Below are 23,426 nucleotides of genomic sequence, written 5' to 3' on the forward strand. Positions count from 1 at the left end.
TATAGTAATGTCAGCACAAGACCAACTATGAAAACTGGTTGGATGCACTTTTGGGAAAGTGCAATGCTGCCACATAAGTGATAAGAGATTGCAGCCCTGTTACTCCATGCTTTGCCAACAGGACTGTTATAGATGAGCATTTTATACTGTCTTTTTTGTGTGTCTAGCCTCTAAAGGGAGCAGTGTGTGTTGCTGGCATGCAACTCTCACTGGCTAGAGGTTGAGTCATTCTGAAACCTAGGCCTTTCTATGGACATAGGAATAAAAAAAAAGAAATAAAATTCAGCATTAAGAAGATCCATGAAACAACAAGATGTGCTCAAAGGACTTGTTTCCCTTCCAGGGAAAAATGAATGCTAATAGCAGCATGCTTTTACTATTGCATTGGAGCAGACCTATTGCACCTCTTTCCCCATAAGAGTCTTACATGTGGCGTGTTACATCTCTGTAAATTTTATAAGCTCCAGTCTCAGAGGATTATTGACTGTAAGAGAGGTACAGTGATTTGAACCAGCTCAGCATCTGGCCAGTATTTTTTTTTTTACTGAAACAGGTAAAATGTCAGGACTCTTTCATTCACATTATAGTGAGAAGTTCCTGTGTGTTCCTCGAATGAGCTTTAGTTGGCTTAATCTTGTTTGTTTTTCCTTTAGCTTTCTGCCAGCCTTGAACTAGGAAGAAAGAAATACCCTAAACACAATCATTCACTGTCAGGCATCTAGCAGACATTTTCTTTTTTAAAAAAAAGACAACACATCATATTACAGCAAATGTAATATGCAATACTTCCTGCAGTATTATATGGGGGAGATTAATATCTAAAAATCTAAATTTAAAAAAATGTTTAGAATTGCCTTTACAGAAGCAGAGTGGCAAATCCTTTTCACAGTTATGATGCAACTTCATTAATCTTGGTGGTTTTACCTGTGTAACTAAGAGCAGACACCTTGTCTGAATATCATCAGGATATCATGGCAAAACCAAATAGTTTGATTTCTGACATTAGCAAGGTAGAAAACGTCTTCAGATTGTCATATCAGCAGATTTTCATGCAACTTTTTTCTACATGTACAGGGAAATTCTTAACTTGAGGTGGAGTAGTGTCAAAGGATCGCCTCCACACTGTGCCAATTTTCCAGTGACCCAAAGGGATTGTGTTGAGACTGCAGATGGGAAATTACAAGAGACCAAATTTAAGGTTTCCCACACTGTTGACTTTGTTCACAGAGTTATAATTGGGGATCCTGGTTTTCTCTGATTTAAAAAAAATCCCCACTTTTCAGTTAAAAAAGAAAACAAACCCAAATCCACGTTTTCCATGATTAAAATGCAACACTGTTTTTTTTCTCTCTCTCTCTCTCTCTCTCTGTTGCATTTTAATCACGGAAAAATGTGGATTTGGGTTTGTGTATGTGTATATGTTAGTTATGTTTCATTTAAATCACAGAAAAAATGGATTTGGGGTTATTTTTTTTTAACCGAAAATTGGGGATTTTTTTAAATCGGAGAGAACCAGGATCCCTGATTATAATCTTTGTTGCAATACACAATCTGTTTCTCATGATCTTGCATTGGTGCAGGAGCTTGGATCTTTTGAAGTCTCTTCTGGCCTTATTTATTTGATTTTTTTTTTTTTTTTTTTTTTTTTTTTCTTTCCTAGTTCCTTGATTATTCAGAGTCTTTTTATCAAGGAGGTCTAGGTTTACTTGCTTGCATGCATCTCCTGCTAAATATCTTTGTTGTTTGGTGCCCCCCTGAAGTTTTCTCTTTACATACTCATGTTGGTCAAAACAAATAAAACCCCAATGCCCAGCACAATTAGGCAGACTTTGGGCTGATTCCATGGGCTATTTGGTTTGTTTTTCAGTTTTACTTTTGTTGGGTGTTTTTGGTTGTGGTTTTGTACTGGCTTGCTAAGAGGGAAGGTGAATTACCAACCTGTTTGTTGTATTTTTCCTAATTCTTTGGCTGTCTTCTTTTCTTTTTTGTTATGCCTGAACCCACTGCTCTGCTGCAGCTTGTGACATTTCAGATGCTCTCGTATTGCACAGTGTAAGTTACAGTGTTGTGGTACTATAGTGTAGACAGGCCTGTGAAGGGGAAACTGTTTGAAGAATAACAGAGAAGGGGAAAGGGCATGAAATACAGGTACAAGTAAGGCAACACTTGTAGCAACATTGATGATAAGTATTGTGAGAGTTTGGTTCTTGAAATTGTCAATGTGGATTTTTAGTTTCATTTAAGAAATGATGCGTTTACAAGCATCATACCCAACCTTTTAGGTAAAATAATTTCTTGTTGGTAGGTATGAACCTACCATGTGGCTTATCTTTTCCTCTATCTTCCCTTTCTGTTCCATTTCTGCCATGTCTCAGTAAAGTTCCTGGATTTTCATTTGAGAAGGATTCAGCTGGCTAATACAAAATCTGTATTTTGTATTACAGATTTTGTAATACATTTCTATGAAATGAAATTAAATCAAAACATGAAGTGTGTGTGTGTGTGTGTGTGTGTGTGTGTGTGTGTAGCAGTTTCTTTTAGGTATGTTTTTAGGTTTATTTTATAAACCCCATGGTTACTTCAGTTAAGTGGAATACAATTAATAGCCATAGTAAAGTTAACATCCTTAATCTTTGTAAAGGACAAAGGGATCTCTAATGGTCTTGCATGATCTCCACTTTGAATTTACACGTAATGAACATTAAGCAACACCTCTACCCACTTCCTCAAAAAACTAGGTGAGGTGAAAGATCTACCAGAACAGCCATCACTGACTAAAACTTCTCATTTGCCAGAATTCACTAAAGCAGGAAGTCGGCTCTTGTTAACAAAAAAGCTGTGTGGTTCAGTCCTGCTGTGCTGCGCACAGTGAATCAGATTTCACAGGGGTAACTTACTGTGCTCATACACAGCTGCTACATCTGTATGTTTTACAGGGAACGTTTGCTGGTGTCACTCATTTCTCTTTAATTCCTTTCCTCATGTATAAAATAACCAACATGGAGTATTATTGTGTTTTCAGACATGTCTTTCCTTCTTTGAAACACTATAACTCCTAAAATGTAGTCCATGTTCCACCCAGTCTTTCATGGCCCTATTTATTCTGCATATTTCAGACAATGTTATGTTTTAATGGCTTTGCATGGCATGGTGAAGATTCAGAATAATAGAGCCTCTCTAGCCTGTAGCTAACGGCATTGCTCCTTTAGCTCAGCAGTGAACTCTGGGAATTCTGAGATATGGTCTACACTACTTAAATTTGTCACTTAAATGCTTTAGGATCTACAGAGCCACAATTTTAAAACTGTCTCCACATACTGCTCAACTACTAGACAAATTAAATTCTGCTCTAGAGACATGTTGAAAACGTTGCCCAGTTCTAAGTAATATACAGTTTCTATATTTCCTATCCCATCACTGGTTATTACCAAATAAATATTTTTTTGCCAATAAAATCATCTGTCCAATTTATCAGCTTCTTTCTCTTATCCAGTTCCAGGGGCTGATCCAGAGAGTTGTAGTGGAATAGTTGCACCTCCCTTTTGGATCATGGGATGCATACAGACATTCAAAGAAGTTAGGGGGAGGTTAGATGGTATTAAAAATGGCCACGTGATCTAATTTACCCAGGTGCAGACCTCACACTTAGATCCCTAGTTAAGTCGATCTAAGTGCAAACTGTACAGAAGTTCAGGAAAGTTAGATTGGTCTAAAAATGGCAGACCTGATCCAGGTTAAATTTACCTTTGAGGAAGTGTAACTTGGATCAGGTTGGACATTTTTAGACCTATATAACTGTTCCAAACTTCTGTACAGTTCCCAGCACAACTTGGAAAAGCCCAGCTGTTGGCCCCAGCCCTGGAGCTGTGCTTTTCGTACCTGCACCCCTGACACCAGGCTATTTTTAGCCCTCCAGCCCCTCACCCCACCCCCAAATAGACAACACCCCCCTACAGACCAGGCTGTACTCCCTGCCCTCTGGGAGCCCACCAAATCCTCTATCCTGTAAGTCACTCCTGATGCCAGTTTTACCAGCATTCACTGATGCCAGGAGCCAAGGAAATAAGTCCTGGCGTGGGGACTAGGTTCAGTGAGGTTAAGGATGGTTTACCTGGGGGTGGGGGATGTCAGGGTGCTAAAAATATCCCTGGGCCTGGGGTGGGGAGGGAGAGCCCTCCATCCTCCCATGCCCCCTGAACATGCTGTGAGCCCACCTGATCCCACCAAACCCTCCTGGACCCCAGCAACATCCCATGGACTCTCCTGTTCCCCTTTGCAGAACCCACTAGACCTCGCAATCCCTCCTGTGGATCCTGCCTGCCCTGCTGTGTAACTTGTTAGTCCTGCTGATTCCCCTGATCCCTCCCTGCAGACCCCACACTCCAGGACCCTGCTTATCCTTTAATTTCCCCAACTGCCCCCTGCTAGTCCATCCCCCCACCACTTTCTGACTTATTTTAGTTTAGGTGGCCATTTTTAACTTGATCTAACCTCCTGGAATGTGTGTACCCAGGCATGGTGTATTATCATGCAAGTTGCTTCACATGGGTACTAGTAAAATGTTTACACCATCTATTGGTGGATTTGGTATATGCCACTTATTTTACAAGAGCCTGGTTTACAAGACTAAAACTTGCCTAAAACAAGTTGGGTTTTTTTTTGGTATTGCTCATATTTCTTTGCTTAAATAGCTAGTTACTCAAACTTGAGAGGAAGAAAGTGAGTAAAATGAACAAAACTGTATTGTAACTGGGTGCATGGCTCAGGGGCTGCAGCTCAGCTGCAGACGGTTGAAAGAGGATTGCATGCCTGTCTAGGACAGCTGTGCCAGCTGATGGGGATGGTTGGATGGCCCCTGAGGAAGTTAAAAGACCCCAGAGAAGGGAGAGAGGAGAGAGAAGGAAGGTGGAGGTGTTGAGGAGGCATCACAGAGCCAGGGTTACTCGAGGTCTGGAAAAGGACTGCAGGGTTTGATTTAATTACTTATTGTTTATGTACTTGCTTGTTTATACTTTATGTTATTTCCTATGGGGACAAGTTTGCCTCAGGGAAAATAAAAGCTGTATTGTGAAAGTGACAGCCTGCTACATGTACTCTATGGCAAAATTATTCAAAATTTTGGGGGAAGATATCTGGAAATTCTGGACCTGGTTTATTTGAATTAAAACATGCATATTCATATCAATAACAGATTAAATCTCAATATAGTAATTCCAGTGATATTTTTGCATTAGTAAAATGTATTTTACTTTGCTCAGATTGGCAGATATTTAATTGCACGTGGTCAATACAAACAAGACAGAATGTTTGGTGGGGTGGAGGAAGAAAAGACTGATCTGTGAGTTGTAGTGCTTGGCAAAAGTGTGTAAAGGGTAAATGTTTGTGGCTTAGAACAAACACATGAGGACACACTCTATGCTAGACATGGTGAGCACCTCAAGTGGTGAGGCATGAAGAGTTAGAGATGATATTCTTTTTAAATGAAAACCTACAATCTAGAGCATAACCTGACCCTTGCCATGAAGTGTCTATCCCACTCTACACCAAACTGTGAGATAATATGCAGGAAAAGAAACATAAATCTTGAAAAATATATAAAAGGTTGACTGTATAAAAGCTCTCTGCCATTTTCTTTTGAGAATAAAGACTGTTTGGACCAACTTTATCATAGAGATCTGAAAATACTGTTTCTATACACAAAAATGTAACTTCTTTAAGTTTTTGACCTTTCAGGATTAACCGTAAGTATTGTGCCTCTGTGGAAAACTGAGAATCTCTTTTCCAGTTTATGTGAAACTACCCATTTGTGGATCAGGTGAGCTGTACAATACTGGACCTCAGATCTCTCACTGGTACATGATCTAGTGCTCCCTGTCCTAGGCTTTGGACCAGTGCAACTTTAGGCAAGGGAAATTTTCAACTGCCTGCCTTAAAGCATCCCTATTCCTTAAGTCCCACCCCCCTTGAGTGGTGCTAGGATGACTTACCTAGAATTGGCATTATATTTTTTTAAAGTGTCATTTTATTGTTATCATACAAAGCATACTTATTTTGGGATACATGTGGATTAATATTATGTGATGACAAGAGCCTCATCTTGATATAAGGGAATTGAACTTAAAAGCCTTGAATAAATAGGTGAGAGTGCTGTATGCCTTGGAGAAAGCATTCAGCACTTGAAGGAGCATGTGCCTTCTATATATATAAAGGAGACTCATGAATCAGCACTCAGACAGGTGCCCCCCCTCCCCCGACTAGTCACTGAGCTGGGGGAGGAGAGTACAGGGGGCCCTCCCAGTGTGCTCCCCGGTGTCCGGCACTTCTGGGTCTGCTGCTGAGCACACTGGGGAGCCCCCCCGTGCTTCTGTGGGATGCTGTATCTTCTCCAGCACTGCAGGGTTCAGAGCCCCTGCTACCTAGAGGTATGTAGAAAAACCATTTAAAGCTGTATCTACGTCTGAACAGCTGAATCTGTCTGAATTGATTTGGAGAGATTAAAGAGTCCTCTGATTTGATTCAGATGCAGAGATTTGGCCACCGAATCAGGTCGAATCTCTTGCTGATTCATGATCTCCTTTATATTTGTGTAAATCAGGAGTAACTGCAGAGTTAGATAAGTTGCATTAGTATAAAATGGGTGCAGGTGAGATCAGAAGTGGGCCATGAGTTTTCTTAAAAGTTAATGAGATCTCGGCTGAATTCCCAGTGGACAATAGCCTTGACCAATACTTTCGCTGCCAACAATAGATGTGCTCTTGGTGTAAATGATTAGGTGTAATTTGGAGGCAGTCTAAAGCTGTGTTAGCGCAAGGACTATGCTAAATTGATGGAAAGCTGCTTTACCCTCTAGAGTGTTTAGATAATATTAAAGACCCTTCAGATGTGGGCAAAATCAGTTGGTGGGGCAGTTAAGCTTCCCAGGCATTGTAGCATTCTGCAGTGACTTGTGGATACAAAGATCTTCTGTTTCCAGGGTTTTCAGTCCTTTAATCTTCACAGGCACAGATGTTCAGGCAGGGTTTTTAATACAAAGAACGGAAACTGAAATAATCTAAGCTGGTAGTATTTACACTTACCATGTACTGTAAAATTCAAACAGTTTACTACATCTCTGATTAAAGGCTTCCAAAAATGCACTGAAGGATTAAAATAGCAGAGCACGCTAACCAGGCAAATGTGTACCTATTGTGTAGTGATATTTTGGTTGGCCTCTACTCCATTCTTCTACCAGTCACTAGAGATCTGAGCAATTACTATCTGCAAGTTCATAGATTTGTTTGCTAAGCACTTCTGAAAAAGTCACAATTTTTTGTAGCATGTTTCTTATAATTGTTATTACAGTATAAGTTTTTTCTTGTTCTAAGTGAACTTTTATAATGTACATTCTTCAGACTTATAGCCAGAAATGTTAATACTGCGGGGAAAAGGCCAGTCTTTGGGATGCATTTGAATGGAGAGAGAAATATTATGCTTGTAGATGAGTGCACAACACTGACCAGGGTACTCAGGGCTGGCCAGAAAACAAGAATTCCATTTTGCAAAAAAAACCCCCAAAACTTAAATTGAGGTTTCAAGGATTTTTTTGTTCCAGTGCAGAAAGAAAGCAAGCATCTTGTGAAATTTATTTATTTATTTATTTATTTATTTATTTTTGTCATGAACAAAGGAACAGGGACATCCACCCCAGAAAAGTCAGAGGTCTGGTACCTAACTGACAATCACTTAGGATGCTGGAGACTCCAACTTGTTCAACTCTTTGAATCGGGCAGTTTCAGAATACAAGGGCAATGGAACACATTCCTTTAAAGGCACAATGGGATCTCATCCCCAATCCCAACACTCATGCATCCTGTGATGCTACATGTGCATGAGTGAATATTGCAATGTTTGGGATCAGGAATTGGATCCCAATAGCATCATTACAACTTGCCAATGCAGAGGGAGCCCAGAATCCTGGGCTTCCCTTGCAGTGGAGAGTTGAAAGCTGAGTGCCCACAAGCTGGCTGACCTGAGTTGTCTTGGGGTTGGGACTGATAATCAGGGGATTGTTGGTTGCAGCCCTGGAACTGGATTGAGGCTGTTTGAGATTCCCTCTGCAATCCTTGCTGGTTCCAGACTCACGCATAATCAGAGGACTGGGATCTACAATTGTAGGTTCCAGCCCCAGGACTGCACTGGAGCTGGTTCAAGACTCTAGTGTGGTACCTGGTCTGGGGCTGGAGCCAGTTCCAGACTCCTGTGCAGTCCTGGGGCTGGGACCAACAATCAGGACCGACTGTTGGTCCTAGCCCTGGAACTGCACCAGAGCCAGTTCCAGACCAGGTGGAGTCCCAGGACTGGGCCTGACTATCAGCTGATTGTTGGTCTCAGCCCTGAGACTGCCCCAGAACTGGTTCAGGACTCCCATGTGGTCCTGGGGCCAGGACCCCACCAGAGTATTGAGCTGACTCTCATTACCCTGCTGCACATTCAATTTAAGCTCCAGTAGAAACCAGCCATAAAAATGTTATACATTGGAATATTTTCATGGCTGGTTTCTTGTTTTGTCACACCATTAATTTGTTGAATGTGTGACAGGGTTATTGTTTATGGTGTGATTAACAGGGTAATTGCATCTTAATTGTAACATCTGCCAGGGATCTAGGTTAGACCATTGCCTGAGCGAGTGCTCTGTCCACCAGGCTATTGGCTGTTCTGTAGAGCTTTCCCTCCCTTCAAATCCCTGGCCAGATTTGAGAAAGCTTCCAAATGAGTATTTTGTTGAAGTTAAGTTTCCATAAAGAATTTTGGTTTTGACAAATAACGAGAAGTAAAATCTTATCGTTAACTTGGGATCCAGTATCTGCTCAATGGGCTTCTTATTGTGCTACTGAAATACAAGTAATTGAATATTGCCATTTTTTATGATCCAATATGATTTGGGTTAATTAAGTCTAGGTAGAGTTATGGGGCTATCCAAAATGACTTAATATTAGGGCACTGCTATGGCAGGTGAAGCTAACTTTTAAGTGAATGCAAGTGAATTAACCCTTCAAGGATCCACATAAAACACACAAACCTACCGAAGCGTTCTGCAATGGTTTTTGACTCTTGTGGGAATGATTAGGCAATGTCATCCTCGTATGCTTCAGGTATAATAATGTCAAAACTCCCTAATGTTTTGCACTATAAAAAAAGCCATGTAGAAAATGTTATAATGCTGCTACCATAGGGATAGGCCCAAAACCAAGATTTCAGCCTAGCAAATCCCAGTCTGAATTGCAGAACTTGTTCCTATTTCTGTTTCATTCCTCTTTCTGCCCTCAGTTGTTTAACCCCTGGAACTTCAGTGGTAAGATATTCACATGTGAATTTTGTACTTCAGGTCCTAGGATACATTATGCAATTAGACAATAGATTATTATGTAAACACCTATTATGCTGTGGTTATCTCATTCCAAAGACAATGTAGCATGTTGTTGCTAAAAACATTTACATTGTAGTTGTGCCTTAAGTCCATAGCCAGACTGAGCCCCATTGTGGTAGATGCTGTACATACTAAAACATAACTAAAACCATGGTCTCCGTCCCAAGAAGCTTTCAGTTTAAAAGAAAAGCAAAGACAAATGGGTGAGGCATACAAAGGGGCCAAGATGGGATGGTACAGACTGTGTAACAAATAAAAATATTTATGCTTCTATATTTAGTTATTTAAAAAAAAAAAAAAAAAGACACGCAGGTCTGAAGAACTCTGAATACCTTAATAAAGTTCCTACTTGACCCCTTGTATAAACATTTGTAAAGTTAGGAACATTCTAGTAGGTGATTGTAAAATTTGCTTTTCATATCAGAGGTCAGTTTTCTAATATGGTATAACTCTAAATGTTATTAGTTTTACCATTTTTTAAATATTCATATGAATTGATTGACTAAGAATCCACAATAATAGGGCTGGAAGGGACCTCAGGAGGTCATTTAGTTAAACCCTCAGCTCAAGGAATCTCTCACTAAAGCATCCCAGACAAGCGCTACTTTTAAAAATGCCCAAGGATGGAGATTTTAGAGACGCTCTGGGCAGTCTGTTCCACTGCTTAACTGCCCTCATAGTGATAAATCTTTTTCATAATATCCAGCCTATATTTCCCTCATTGCAATATAAAACTGCCATTCCTTGTCCTGCAAACTGCAGCCACAGAGAATAATAGTTTATTTCCATCTTCTTTCAGGTATTTGAACACTCTTATCAAATGCTGCCTCAGCCTTCTCTTCTCCAGGCTAAACAATCCCAGTGGTTTCAGCCTATCCTCATTAATCATATTTCCCAGGCCTCTAATAATTTTTGTTACTCTTTGTTGGACTCTCTCTAATTTGTCCACATCTTTCTTGGAGTGAGGGATCCAGAACTAGATAGAGTGCTCCAGGTGAGGCCTCACAAGTACTGAATATACCAGAAGAATCACTTCCCTTGATTTGCAAGTGACACTCCTATTTAACATAGATCAGTATCTTGATTTTTTTTTTTTTTTTTTTTGTAACAGGAGCACATTGTTGGTTCATATTCAGCCTATGGTCTACTGTGGCCCTAGATCCTTTTCTTTATTAATGTAGTCTAGGTAGTTCTTTCTCATGCAATTGTTGTGTCCCAAATGCAGGGCTTTTCATCTGTCCTTGTTGAATTTCATTTGATTTTTGGACCATTTCTTCAGTTTACCAAGGTCATTCTGAATCCTAGATCTACTGTCCAATGTCTGCAACTCCACTCAAGTTAGTGTTTTCTCAAAATTTCCTAAGTGTGCACTCAATTCCATTCTCCAAATTCTTAATGATGATATTGTCCAATACTAGGCCCAGAACAGACCACAGGGAATCACACTCGATACCTTTTCCCAACTAGATTTTGAGCCACTGACCATTGGTTGAACATGATTATCCAAGCAGTTAAACATCCACCTTACAGTAGTTTTGTGTAGTCTGTAATAACTTACTAATGAGAATGACATGGGAGATAATGTCAGAAGCCTTGCTAAAGTCATGCCATTGCTCTTGCCCATCCACAGCATGTATCACCCTGTCTAGGTACAGACATTCAAAAAGCGGGAGGTGGAATTGATTTAAGTTATGTGGTTTTCTGTAAGTGGGGGTATAGACAAAACATTATCTATACCCTCCCAGCAGTAGGGGCAGGAAGGGGAGCACAGCTCTGTTCCATTGCCCTCACTGCTGCCAGGCAGGCAGGGGGCGCCTCATCATGGCAGCACAGCTGGCATGGGGTTCCCAATGATGGCAGCACCAAGCCTCTTTAACCTCCTGTGCCAGGTCCTACTCACTGGGCCATGGAGGCTCTGGGAGAGGAGAGCAACAGGGCAAGGAGCCCCAAGTCTGCAACAGGCAGCCTCGCATCCTTCCTCCCCCATGAGCTCAGTTCATCTCAGCTCTTCTCTGGCCATGCTGTCCACATGGAGCCGGGCTCCTCATTTGGCTCTGGCCACAGCAGCCACCACCTCCCACAGGTGGCAACTGGTACTCGGGCACTGCTGGAGGAGTAGGGGGCTGTGGGCCATGGCCCTAACTCCATTGCCCTCACAGCTGGACACAGCAGGGCTGGGGAGGCAGGGGGCTACAGGTCATGAGTGAGAGCACCAGCAGGTGTGGGGGGCTGTGGGTTGGAGTGAGGGGCACAGGCAGGGTTGGAAGGGCTGTGGGTTAGGAGTGAGGGGAACCTGTGGGGATGGGGGGCTGTGGGTCAGGAGTGAGGGGCACCAGCAGAGATGTGGGGTTGAAAGCTGTAGGTTGGGTGTGAGGGGCATCAGCAGGGCTGGTGGAGCTGTGGCTTGGGAGTGAGGGGCAGGGCCCGGGCACTAAAATATCAGGTCTGCTCAGCACCACAAAGTGGTGGGTGGGGGACAGCCACAGCTGGAGAGTGAAGGGGGCAGGGGGAGCTCTGATTTTATAGGATAAAAAACCCCAAATCAAACACCAAAATATATAGGTATTTAGAATCTATTTTATTATAGTGATCAAGGCACTGACAGGCTTCCATACTGCTTTAGAATTGTGTATATATATTGATAAAACATCGTGTTCAGCTAATACTTATATGTATAGTGGCATTTCATTTTAATTGTGGAAAAACATGGATTTGGGGGTTTTGAATTGGAGAATTTGGGATTTTTAAGCAGAGAAAACCAGGATCCCTAATATTAGAAAGATGAAACATAAATAAGAGCTTGTATAATAATAACTGAAGTGAAAAAATGATAGTGATTTTACTTTTAATCATAGAACATCTTGCTACTCATAAGCCACGTCCCACTAGCCCATCCTGGGGTGCTATGTCTATTTTCCTTATATCTGGGTAGGATGAAAAGGCATTTCTATTAGTGAATCAGCTAGACCAACTTAGCATCTTCCAGAAGGATGAATAGTATTTGCTAGCAGAGTAAGTTCACAGCAATACACTGCTGGACTTTCACATCAAGTCCTTTTGACCACTTTTCCTGTCATATAATTCTTCATTATTTGTTCCTAACTCGTGACTTACACCACCCATCTAGGCTTAATGTTGCCTCTCAAGTACATGCAAGTAGTCAAAAATAAAAAAAGTAATTGACCATTAAAAATGGGATTTAATCCTTTTCTTGTAATTTAATATTTTCATTTTTTCAAATATTTCTGTAATTCTTTGTGGGTAATTGCAAGGGTGGGTAGGTATAATGACTTAGTGTGATGAAGATTTATATGGCAGTTGAAAATGGCTGGATCCCTCAATTGTTCCTTTCCATAGAAAGGATTTCTTTTGTTTTGTTGGGGTGTTTTGTAGACTCTGTAATATTGAGTTTTAAGAATGTTAGCAGAAGCCCATGGAAACATGCTTTTTACCTTACTTTTTTTTAAAGAGAATTAAGTTGTTTTAAGGATCTCCCTTCCTTTATAACAAAAAACAGAAGTTCAAATTGGGTTGGTCTGTAAGGTCTGCAGGATGAGTCTTGTCTTGACATTTCTTCTGTGGTCCACCCAACCAGAGCTTGTTACTGTAGTGGGTGAAAAGAAAACAGTGAAAAATACAATGCAAAAGAGGAGAAGAAGATTTTTATCCACGTGGAAAACATTTAACTGCTTTCCATATCTTTAGTTTCCTTTGTCATGATCCCCCCTCTATTTCTTGCAAAATGCATCCTGTTTGCCTCCCCTGGTTAGCTGTTTTATTCACAGAGGACTTGATTAAAAACACATTGTCAAAACCTACCCTTTGGATATGTATGTACAGCTTCCATTTAATTTATTGCATGTTGCATCTGTGTATCCAAGAACTCAGTATATGTGAAACTGTCTTTTAATGTATACCGTGAATTATACAGGATGTGCAGTGTAGCCATGTTTATGCTCCAATAGGAATCCTTTTTCCCCCCTCTGTTTGATTTCTCAATTGTAGTGTTGTATAAGGTCTGTATAAATTTGGTATTTACATCTCCCCATATATGTAACATAGTTGTTTAATTCATGCAAGCACAAAAACAGTATGAGATTATATATCTGTTAAAACTAAGTATGTTGTAAATAATATATTGGCACAGAATGATATGTTGTGCCACAATGGTTAAAGGAGACTGCCAAGTCTCTCAAATATAGCATGCAGCTTCCACTTAAATGAAGACTGGTATTTTGGAATTTAAGAAGCAGAAATTAGAATACCTTATTCCTGGATACTTAAGTCGTATGCAATCCTTTTTAGGTGTAGAGGAGCCAAACTTTAACTTGCTGAAAAAGTACAGTGGTAGTTTTAATGCATCATGACAAGATCAGCCTTGGAACTATGCCTGGGCCCTGCAGGGCCAAGTCCTGCCTGCTATTTCGAGGAAGAATTTTGGCCATTGCTGCTCATGAAGAGAGGTCAGACTGTAAAAAGGCTTCTCATTCCTCCAGTTCTGTCAGCTGGATTTCAGCAGAGAGAACATTACAGCTATGGACGTTAGTCAGATTGCAGCTAGTTTCATTATGAAGTAAGACAGTATATCCACACTGTTTTCTTTTGGATGAAGAAAGGGGACCAGATCCTTCTAACTTATGCCAAACTCTGCTATTTAGGAGACTTTGGAGTTCATTTCCTATGGTGAGACTTCAGTTGATTTCTTCACTAACACCTCAGTTAAATACTTAAGCGTGTGCTTAATTTTAAACATATGAAAAGTCTTTCTGAAGTCAATTGAGACTTAAATAAGGAATATACTTGCATACATAGCTGGATTTAGACCAGAATGTCTTGTTTACTTGAACTCTGTTCATTTTTCATTGAACTGCATCACTTCAGGTATTCAAAAATCAATGGTTAAATATAATATGATTATTTTAAAAAACAAAACAAATCTTGAATTCTTTCTCTTTGCCTCCTAGTGTTTCTTGGGGTATGTGTTCAAGATTTTATTTGCAATTATGAGGCTAGAAGCTTGTATTTGAGGGGGAAGACGACAGCTGAGTTTCTCCTTGGCTCTAGGGCTAGGGACAAAAATTGCACATAAACCAGTGTAAGTGATTGGAAACTGGTTCAAATCTGTAACACAACAGAAGTTCAGTACACATAAACCATTGCCAAAATGACTGAAACCAGTTTAAGATAAACCTGGATGGATGCAGTATCAGACATAACTGATTTAGGTTAAATCAGTTTATTGAACATCTGTCCTAGATGACCTCCAGAATCAAGTTAATTCTCAGTCCCCCAGCATCCCAGGATGCTTTTTACCTCCCCACAACCCCCTCTTGCAGTGTGGGTAGGCTAGCCTTGGCCCAAGCTGTCTGCTCCAGCCAAGCAAAGAGGTATGCTCTAGCATCCCCTGGCTTCTGGCCTGTGCTATTGAATGCATGTGGCTGCATTTCTGGAATCAAAAGTGAATGTCTGTTCAGTTGCTTATCAGTTCAATCTATGCAGCTTAAACTAACCTTTGAAGATTGAATTGCTTCAGCCTCAGGTTTTTGACGGTCTGTACATAGCCCAGGAGTTAAAGTGGTGGGTATGAATCTTGTGATCAAATTGCAGGGGTTGGCACTGGGGTGTTTCTGCCTTTGGATTTATGGTACATTATAACCTGCCTGCCATCTGATAACCCTAGGTAGCCTCTCTATATTTTACCAGCTACATCCTATCACCAGGTCAACCATTCCCTCTTTTCCTCCTTTGTACCTACCTGTTTTGCACCTGTTGTCTCCTGTGGTCTCTGATCCTCCATCTATTTAGTTGGTCTAATAAAAGATATCACATTTATCCAAAGAACCTTGTCTGCCTTGGTCCTTTATTCATATTTGGTACTCTACAGTTGTGCTGCTTCGTTGTTTATTGTCTTTTGCTGAGCCTTCTATATTCTTCCACAGTTTTCATTAGTGTTCAGCTGTTGGTCAGGGAGTATTAGGCCCCCTCTACACATTACATTTATTATGCAATTACCCGGTTAACTGCACCATTTATTTACACTGGCTGCATGTGCAAATTATTTACATCAGCTACTATCACACTGTAAGAAGGTCCAACCAGCTATAAAGTTATTGTTGGAAAATAACTTCATGGCTGCTTTCTATTCAGCTTTAATTTGCATGTAAAGCCTATACCTGTATGTCTGGGAGCTCTGTTAGCTGATTGGAGCTCCCAGCTGCGGGGGACCCATGTGCACCCCAAAACCTAGGGGCTCCCAGCTGATGCTGGCTCCTAGTCACAGAATTACTTGCGCCGAGTCTGTGAGACTGCAACTGTTACAGCCACAGGGGTTGCTTGGAGCTCAACTGCATTCTCCTTGCTTCAGGGACCCTTGGGGGACCCCTGTGGTTGGGAGCCCTGTCAGCTGAGGGGGCTCCTAGCCACAGGAGTTCGCTGCTTGCAGGTGTAGGGTTAGTCAGGATCGGGCTCCCCTGGCACTAGCTGTAAAGCATGATGGGTCTGTCATGATGATCATCCTACAGTCATGCCTCCTGCCATGCACATGTGGCATGGCACGATGTGCGATTGTATGGATCATGCATCAGATCCCATCATACCTGTACCTGTACATAAAATAAAAAATGCTAGGCACCTGACAACTCCAAGCTAATTCATTGGGGTCATGTCAGTTTAAGTTAGGATTGGTCCTGAAATGTGGTTTGTGGTTTTATTCAACAGGAATAGGTTAATTCAGATTAGTTCCTTTTGGTAATGTCCAGCATTTACAAATACCTGCTGAGAGTTATATGTAAGATTAAAACTTCTCACAATATCAATCCAAGCTTTTAAATAATTTTGCTGGCTGCATATTTCATAACACTACAGGATGACTAGGAGCAATGGCTTCAAGCTTCAGTGGGGAAAATTCAGGTTGGAGATTAGGAGGAACTTTTTGACTACAAGGGTGATCAAGCATTGGAACAGACTAGCTAGAGAAACTGTGGAATCTCTATCATTGGAAGTTTTCAATAGCAGGTTAGTGTATCTGTGACCTATGGACCCATGTGGAGGGTGACCATGAGGTTCTTGCCTGCAGGTTAATTATGCACTCTCCGATCCCCTTCTGAACCTCCCCTTTCTACACTCAACTGCCATTCCTTGATGTAAAATGGTATTTGGGAAAGTTGTCTGGTGTCTTAAAAAGGGGAATCTGGTGGTATCTCTCCTATCTAGGCTAAGTCTCTGGTGCTACTCCTTGTTCTCTTTGTTCTAGTCTTGGCTCTATAGGCCCTAATTGTCTTAAAGGCAATAATAGTTGTTGTCTATTAAGTATGTATATTTTGCACTCTTTTATCAGTGGGTCTTGCCCAAAATGCACAATTCTCATGCTGTTCTGCTTTACCCACATATTATTAGGAAATTAGTTGTTAATAAAGATGGTTTCTGTTGTTCTTGTGTGATCTCTCTGGGACAAGAACCCCACAGATACAGGAGACTGGTGACAAGGATGGGATTCTAGATGCTCAACTTGCCAAAAAAATCACTATGCACCAACCCCATTAAAGGGCAGTGTCCACTAAGGGCAGGACTGACGAGTCTTCCACTCAAGAGTTGCTAAGGGTCAGAGAGTAAACTTACTAGGAGGAGAATGGTTTGAGCCCTTGGGTACCAAGTTAACAGGAGTGCACACCCTTAGATGGACACCTTACAAAATGTCATAAAGGATTTCAGAGAGGTTTTTTGATGAACAGCTTGATGTTTATAAAAGCCAGCCTGTATCATTTATGTGGATTTGACTGTAGCTCCAATTTGAGTGAAGCCTCATTATGTTGTCTTCACCCTTCATCAAAAACATGATGCAAAGATTGATCAGCTTGTGGAACAAAGTGTCCTAGAAGCAAATTTTAAATTCAACATGGGCTACTCTTTTCATACCCACCCCAAAGCCAAAGAGTCATATTTGATTATGTGCCAACTACAAATGTACCATTAATAGGCGCTACAGAAACACCCATACCAGATTCCTGCAATAAACCAGCTCCTTGCCATTCTTGCTGGAGAGAAGGTTAGACTTGGCACAAGTGTTTCAACAGCTTCCTGTGGATGATCAAACCACTGATGCACAATGATCCTCCATAAGGGAGCCTTCCAAGCCAAGGGCCTTCATATTAGAGTAAGCATTGTACCAGTTTTCCAAAAGGTTATGGATAACTTAGTTGCAGGTTTTAAGGGAGTCATGCTGTATTTTGATTATATTGTCATTGGAGCAGGGTCCATGCCAGAGCTAGTTATCCTGCTGCAAGAAGTGTTATGATGCATCTCCAATGCTGGCCTAAAACTCAAGAAAAAGAAATGCACTTTTGGAGAAACCAGCATGGAGTTCCAAGGGTTCCAAGTTGATACAACCAGAATTCAACCAATGAAGGTAGAAGACAACACCTAGGAATAAGCAGGAATTGTAGTCATTCCTGGGTCTGTTTCATTTAATTGAATCATAGAAAATTAGGGTTGGAAGGGACCTCAGGTCATCTAGTCGAACCCCCGATCAAAGCAGGACCATCCTCAATTAGATCATTCCAGCCAAGGCTTTGTATAGCTAGTTCTTAAAAAACCCTCAAGGATGGAGAGTCCCCACTTCTCTGGGTAACCTGTTCCACTATTTTACTACCCTCCTAGTGAGAGAGTTTTTCCTAATGTCTAACTTTAAATTTACCCTTTTGCAGCTTGAGACCATTACTCCTTGTTCTGTCATCTGCCACCACTGAGAACAGGCTACAGCCATCCTTTGTAACCATGCTTCAGGTAGTTGAAGGCTGCTATTATCCCACTTCAGTCTTCTTTTCTCCAGACTAAAAAAGCTCAGTTCCCTCCAGCCTCTCCTGAGAAGTAATGTGCCTCAGCCCCCTAACCATTTTTGTTACCCTCTGCTGGACTCTGTCTGTAGTGGGGCCCAAAACTGGACACGGTACTCCAGATATAGCCTTACCAGTGCTGAAAAATGGGGAAGAATCACTTCCCATGTCCTGCTGGCAATGCTTCTATTAATGTAGTGCAGCATGCCATTAGCTGTCTTCGCAACAAGGGCACATAGTTGGCTCATATCCAGTTTATTGTCCTCTGTAATCCCCAGGTCCTTTTCTGCAGAGCTGCTGCTTAGCCATGGGTTTGTTCCATCCTAAGTGCAGGACTTTGCACTTGTTCTTGTTGAACCTTGTGAGATTTCTTTTGGTCCAATCCTCCAATTTGTTGAGGTTTTTCTGAATCCTAGCCCTACCCTCCAATGTATCTATTACTCTTTTCAGCTTGGTGTAATCTGCAAATTTGCTGAGGGTGCACTGTATCCCATCTTCCAGGGCACTGATGAAAACGTTGAACAAAACCAGTCCCAGGACTGACCTCTGGGGCACTCCACTTGATATCAGCTGCCAACTAGACATCAAGCCATGGATTACTACCCTCTGAATCCGATGATCCAGCCAGGTTTCTATCCATGTTACAGTCCGTTCATGCAATCCGTACTTCCTTTCTACCATTCTTTGTTATAAGACAAGTTGCTGAGCCTTTGTATTGCATATTGGATAAGAATGCCTTGTGGAAATGGACTGAACTGCATGACAAGGTTTTCAATTATGTGAGGTGATTGATGTAATCTGACACCATGCTAGTTCATTATGACATTGCAAAGCCTCTTCTGCCTTCTTTTGATGCTTCACCATATGCAGTGGGGGCTGTCCTCAGTCACCTGCAGAATGATGGATATGAAACTCCCATTGCCTGCTACTCAGGAACTATGAATAAGACTGAGAGAAATTAGGCCCGAAATGATAGGGAAGCATTTGCAATTGTTGGTGGGGTTAAGAAATTCCATGACTATGTATACAGCTGCAAATTCAATATTGTGATAGATCATAACCTGTTGCTAGATTTATTCACCAAGACTGGACCACAACACCAAATCATTTCACCACATGTGCTTCATTGGTCTTTACTTTTAAATGAGTCTGACTACAAATTTCAGTGCAGCCTTAGGAAGTCAATAGCCAATGCAGAGTTGTTTGCTGTTATCCTGTCCTGAATTTGGTGTTCCTGCACCCTCTATGGTATGGTGGTAGAGTTCTCTTCTGATCCTTCTCTCCAGGAAGATGACTTTGCTAAACTGGGTATGAAGAGCGTGGCCTTTGGCAAAGGTCGCAGATGAATTTAAGCCATTCGGTAAACATAAACATGAACTTTCTGCCCTTAAGAAATGTCTGAGTGGGTAACTGAGTGGTCATTCTTAATGCAGGTTGAATACAAGTTCTCAGTACTCTTCATGAGGGATTTCTGGGGATTGTTCACATGAAAGCTCTTGCCAGAAGTTATATAGTGGCCAAAGATAGATGCTGATATCAAGTAAACGGTAAAGAGGTGTGAAACATGCCAAGCTACATGTCGCACATCAGCTAAGGCTCCAGTCCATCCTTGCAAATTGATCAGGACACTGTCATCTCAGCTGCACATAGATCTTGCTGATCCTTTCCAAGGCCAGATATTCTTTATTGTCTTTGATTCTTTCTCAAAGTGGCTGGAAGTTGTTTCTGTCACATCAATGACCTTATGCACTGTAATCTGATTTTAAGGGAAACTGTTCACAGTGCATGGTCTTTCAGATACCTTTGTGTCCGACAATGCTGTACAATTCACTTCTGAAGAATTTAAGTCTATGGGAAGGAATCTTATCCATCACACCACATCCATATTCTACCTGTCATCAAATGGCCAAGCTGAGCGGATGCTCCAGATTACTAAAGATGCAGTGAAACAAATCATTGATGGTGACTGGAACCAACAATTAACTAATTTCTTACTACTACAGTATGCAGCAACATCCACTGTTACAAGTTGCAGCCCTGCAGAACTACTAATGAACCACCAGCTGAAAACATGCATGGATCAGCTCCACCCAGATTTAGTAGCTAAATATCAGACTATGCAAGAAATCCAGTTCTCCAAGAAACAAGATGTTTCACACATAAGAACCTTGGAACGAAGTGAACCTGTATGAATCCAAAATTACGTAACTGGGCCACAGTGGGTGCCTGCATCTGTCCTTGGAGCTAGAGGCCCAGTGTCCTATAAGGCCAAGACTCCAGATAATGTGCCCTCTGCAACATGAGAAGGCTTTGCACTGCTGGTGGAACTGGATCTGACAAGTCCATCAGCTGCTCTTTTAAATCCATCAGTCCTTCCAGCTGTTGAAGCTATTCTACAGCAGCCAAAGGAACCTACTTTTGTTGTCAGTGAAAGGTCTGTTACCCCTGAAATTGGAAGATGGGTCACCATCCAACCCAAATGTTTAACAGGAATATGTTATCTGGGGTGGGAGGAAGGGTGTTGAGTATTGAGTATCTTCATGTATTTTTTTGCGCTGTCAGAGGGCACTGTCCAAATTGCATCATTCTTATGGTGTTCTGCTTTACTACAGTATGCATACATATATTATTAGGAAGTTAATTGTTTTTAATAAAGGTAGTTCCTGTTCTTGTGTGATCTTTTTGGGACAAGAACTTCACAGATGCAAAAACTGTGGGCTCCAGCTGCCCCTATAGCCATACCCATGCCTCAGGTTTTACCCAGTCTCTATTTACTGGGTCTCATAGATTCATAGATTGTTAGGGGCTGGAAGGGACCTTGCAGATCATTGGGTCCAGCCCCCTCATTCTAGGCAGGAAGACTGTTCAGTCTCCTTTTGAAAACCTCCAGGGTAGGTGACTGCACCACCTCTGGAGGGAGCTTATTTCACAGTCTGGGCACCCTGACTGTGAAGAAGTTTTTCCTGGTATTAAGCCTGAAGTGGTCTTCCAGGAGTTTATATCCATTGGTCCTGGTCTTCCCCAGGGGTGCCCTAGTGAACAGTTATTCACCAAGCTCCTGATGCACTCCTCTGATATAGTGGTAAGCTGCTATGAAGTCCCCAGTCAACCTTCTCTTCTTTAGGATGAAGAGGCCCAGGTCCCTCAGCCTTTCCTTGTATGGCTTGCCTTGCAAGTCCCTGATCATATGTGTGGCTTTTCTCTGGACCCTCTCAAGTTTTTCCACATCCTTATTGTAGTGCAGCACCCAGAACAGGATGTAGTACTCCAACTGCGGTCTCACCAGCGCTGAGTACAGTGGGAGTATCACTTCCTTAGTTTTACATAAAATGCACTGGTTGATGCATGCCAGCGTGTTATTTGCCCTGCTGGCCACTGCATCGCACTGACAGCTCATGTTCATGTGGTGGTCAGTCATTATACCTGGGTCCCTTTCAGCCATGGTGCAGGTCAGGCTGTCACCTCCAAGCCTGTATGTATTTTGAGGGTTATTTGCCCCCAGATGGAGCACCTTACATTTGGAAGTGTTAAACTTCATCTGCTTCCAGTCTGCCCATCTCTCTAGCCTGTCCAGGTCCACCTATATCAGCAACCTATCTTCTGGCTTGGCCACACTGCCCCATAACTTGGTGTCATCTGTGAACTTGACCAGCGAGCTTTTCACTCCCCCATCCAGATCATTGATAAAGATATTGAAAAGTACCAGTCCAAGCACGGACCCCTGAGGGACACCACTAGCCACTTCATGCCAGGATGACAGGGATCTGTTCGTGAGAACTCTCTGGGTCCTACCCTGTAGCCAGTTTCCCATCCATTGAACTATCGAGCAGCTGAGCCCACAATCTTCCAGTCTCTTGACTATCCTCACTTCATACCTTGGGTCCTAGACTCTGACCAGCCACACCTCTTGATTCAGCCACACCTCCTTGGGCCTTATCTCTGCAGTCTCAACCTTCTTGTTTCTCAACCTCAGCCCTGTGGCTTCAGCCCCTCTCCACTTAGGCTTGCTTCTTTGGGAGGTGGGGGGAGGCTGGGAAAGAAAGAAAAATTGCAGCATGCAGAGCACTCTGCTATGCACCCTCCTAACAATTCCTCACAGCTGCTCCTGGTCCTCCAGTGGTTATAAATGGAAAACAGGAACACACTTGGTTAACATAAAGAGTCCTCAACAAAAATATCAACCCCCTTTGGGTAAACTCAAATAGTCTTCAACCAGATCTTCACCCCTTCAGTTGCATTTACAAGCTAGTGGAAGCCCTTCTTCTCTTGGTGGATGTGAGCTTCTCATACCTTGCAGGAGAGCTCTGTTCTCATCTTACCTTCAGGGCCAGAGTGTCCCTCTGCCCTGGAGCCAAGCAGGCCAGCCCCTCTCCTCCCAGTCAGCTGATTCCTGTCTCTTAGCTGTGGCACAGAGATTTCCCATTATCTCATTTTAGAGCCCCTGCCATAGCCTGGAGTCAGCTATTTCTTATTTGACTGTCCCTGCTTTTGCTGGCAGCCTGCTGCTTATCCTGGATCATTAGTGAAGGTGTTCTGTTCACCCTAGCAGCTGGGATCTCTGCTGCTCTAGCTGTCACCTCACAAGACTGCCTCCTGCTTCAGGTAACTTCCTTTCTCTGTTTTGTAGCACTGTGGACCTCCTGGGAGCCAGGTTCTTGCTTTCTAAGTCCTTGTCTTCTCTGGGTAACAAAGACCCTCATTTTAAAGGGGCCTTTATGGTCTCTCATTTCTTTCCTCGTAACATCGCCGGGGTTCCTTGTTACAATTAGACACTTGGCTGGGATGATTTAGTCAGGGATGATCCTGCCTTGATCAGGGGGTTGGACTAGATGACCATGTGAGGTCCCTTCCAGCCTTACTTTCCTATGTTCCTATGACTGACCTTTCTGTCGGATAGATTCTTTGTTGTTTTTTAAAGCTGGGCATGCTTTAAAGTCTTACATTAGACAGTGATAAGATTCCTTCTTTGTACTTAGATGAGTTGAAAGCTCAAATAGAAGTGAAGGCTATGTGAAATTGTCTTCTAAAGTAGAAGAACACACATGCACGTTCTTTTCATTTGAACTGAAAGAGACATGAGTCATAGGTCCTTTGTATGACTCCGTTTCCCTCCACCCTCTGAAAAATAACTTTGATAATATGGCGTAGTGTGGAATGGAATAATAGGAGTCTTATCAGCATTTTGTCTT

At 42.0% G+C, this 23,426-nt stretch overlaps 1 protein-coding gene across 2 annotated transcripts in view; it reads left to right on the forward strand.

Moving 5' to 3' along the window:
• Positions 1 to 23,426, forward strand: part of THSD4 (thrombospondin type 1 domain containing 4) — a 675,583-nt gene that overhangs the window by 21,075 nt on the left and 631,082 nt on the right. Inside the window, exon 1 of one of the 2 annotated variants that reach the window (XM_025213011.1) lies at positions 20,469 to 20,671. The exons of the other annotated variant lie outside the window; for it this stretch is intronic. The gene's annotated coding sequence lies outside the window, so the exon portion shown is untranslated. Of the gene's footprint in view, positions 1 to 20,468; positions 20,672 to 23,426 lie in introns of those variants that run through there. 2 annotated transcript variants of the gene reach the window in all.

This window comes from Alligator sinensis, unplaced genomic scaffold, assembly GCF_000455745.1.
Source record: "Alligator sinensis unplaced genomic scaffold, ASM45574v1 scaffold913_1, whole genome shotgun sequence".
Lineage (NCBI taxonomy): Eukaryota > Metazoa > Chordata > Crocodylia > Alligatoridae > Alligator > Alligator sinensis.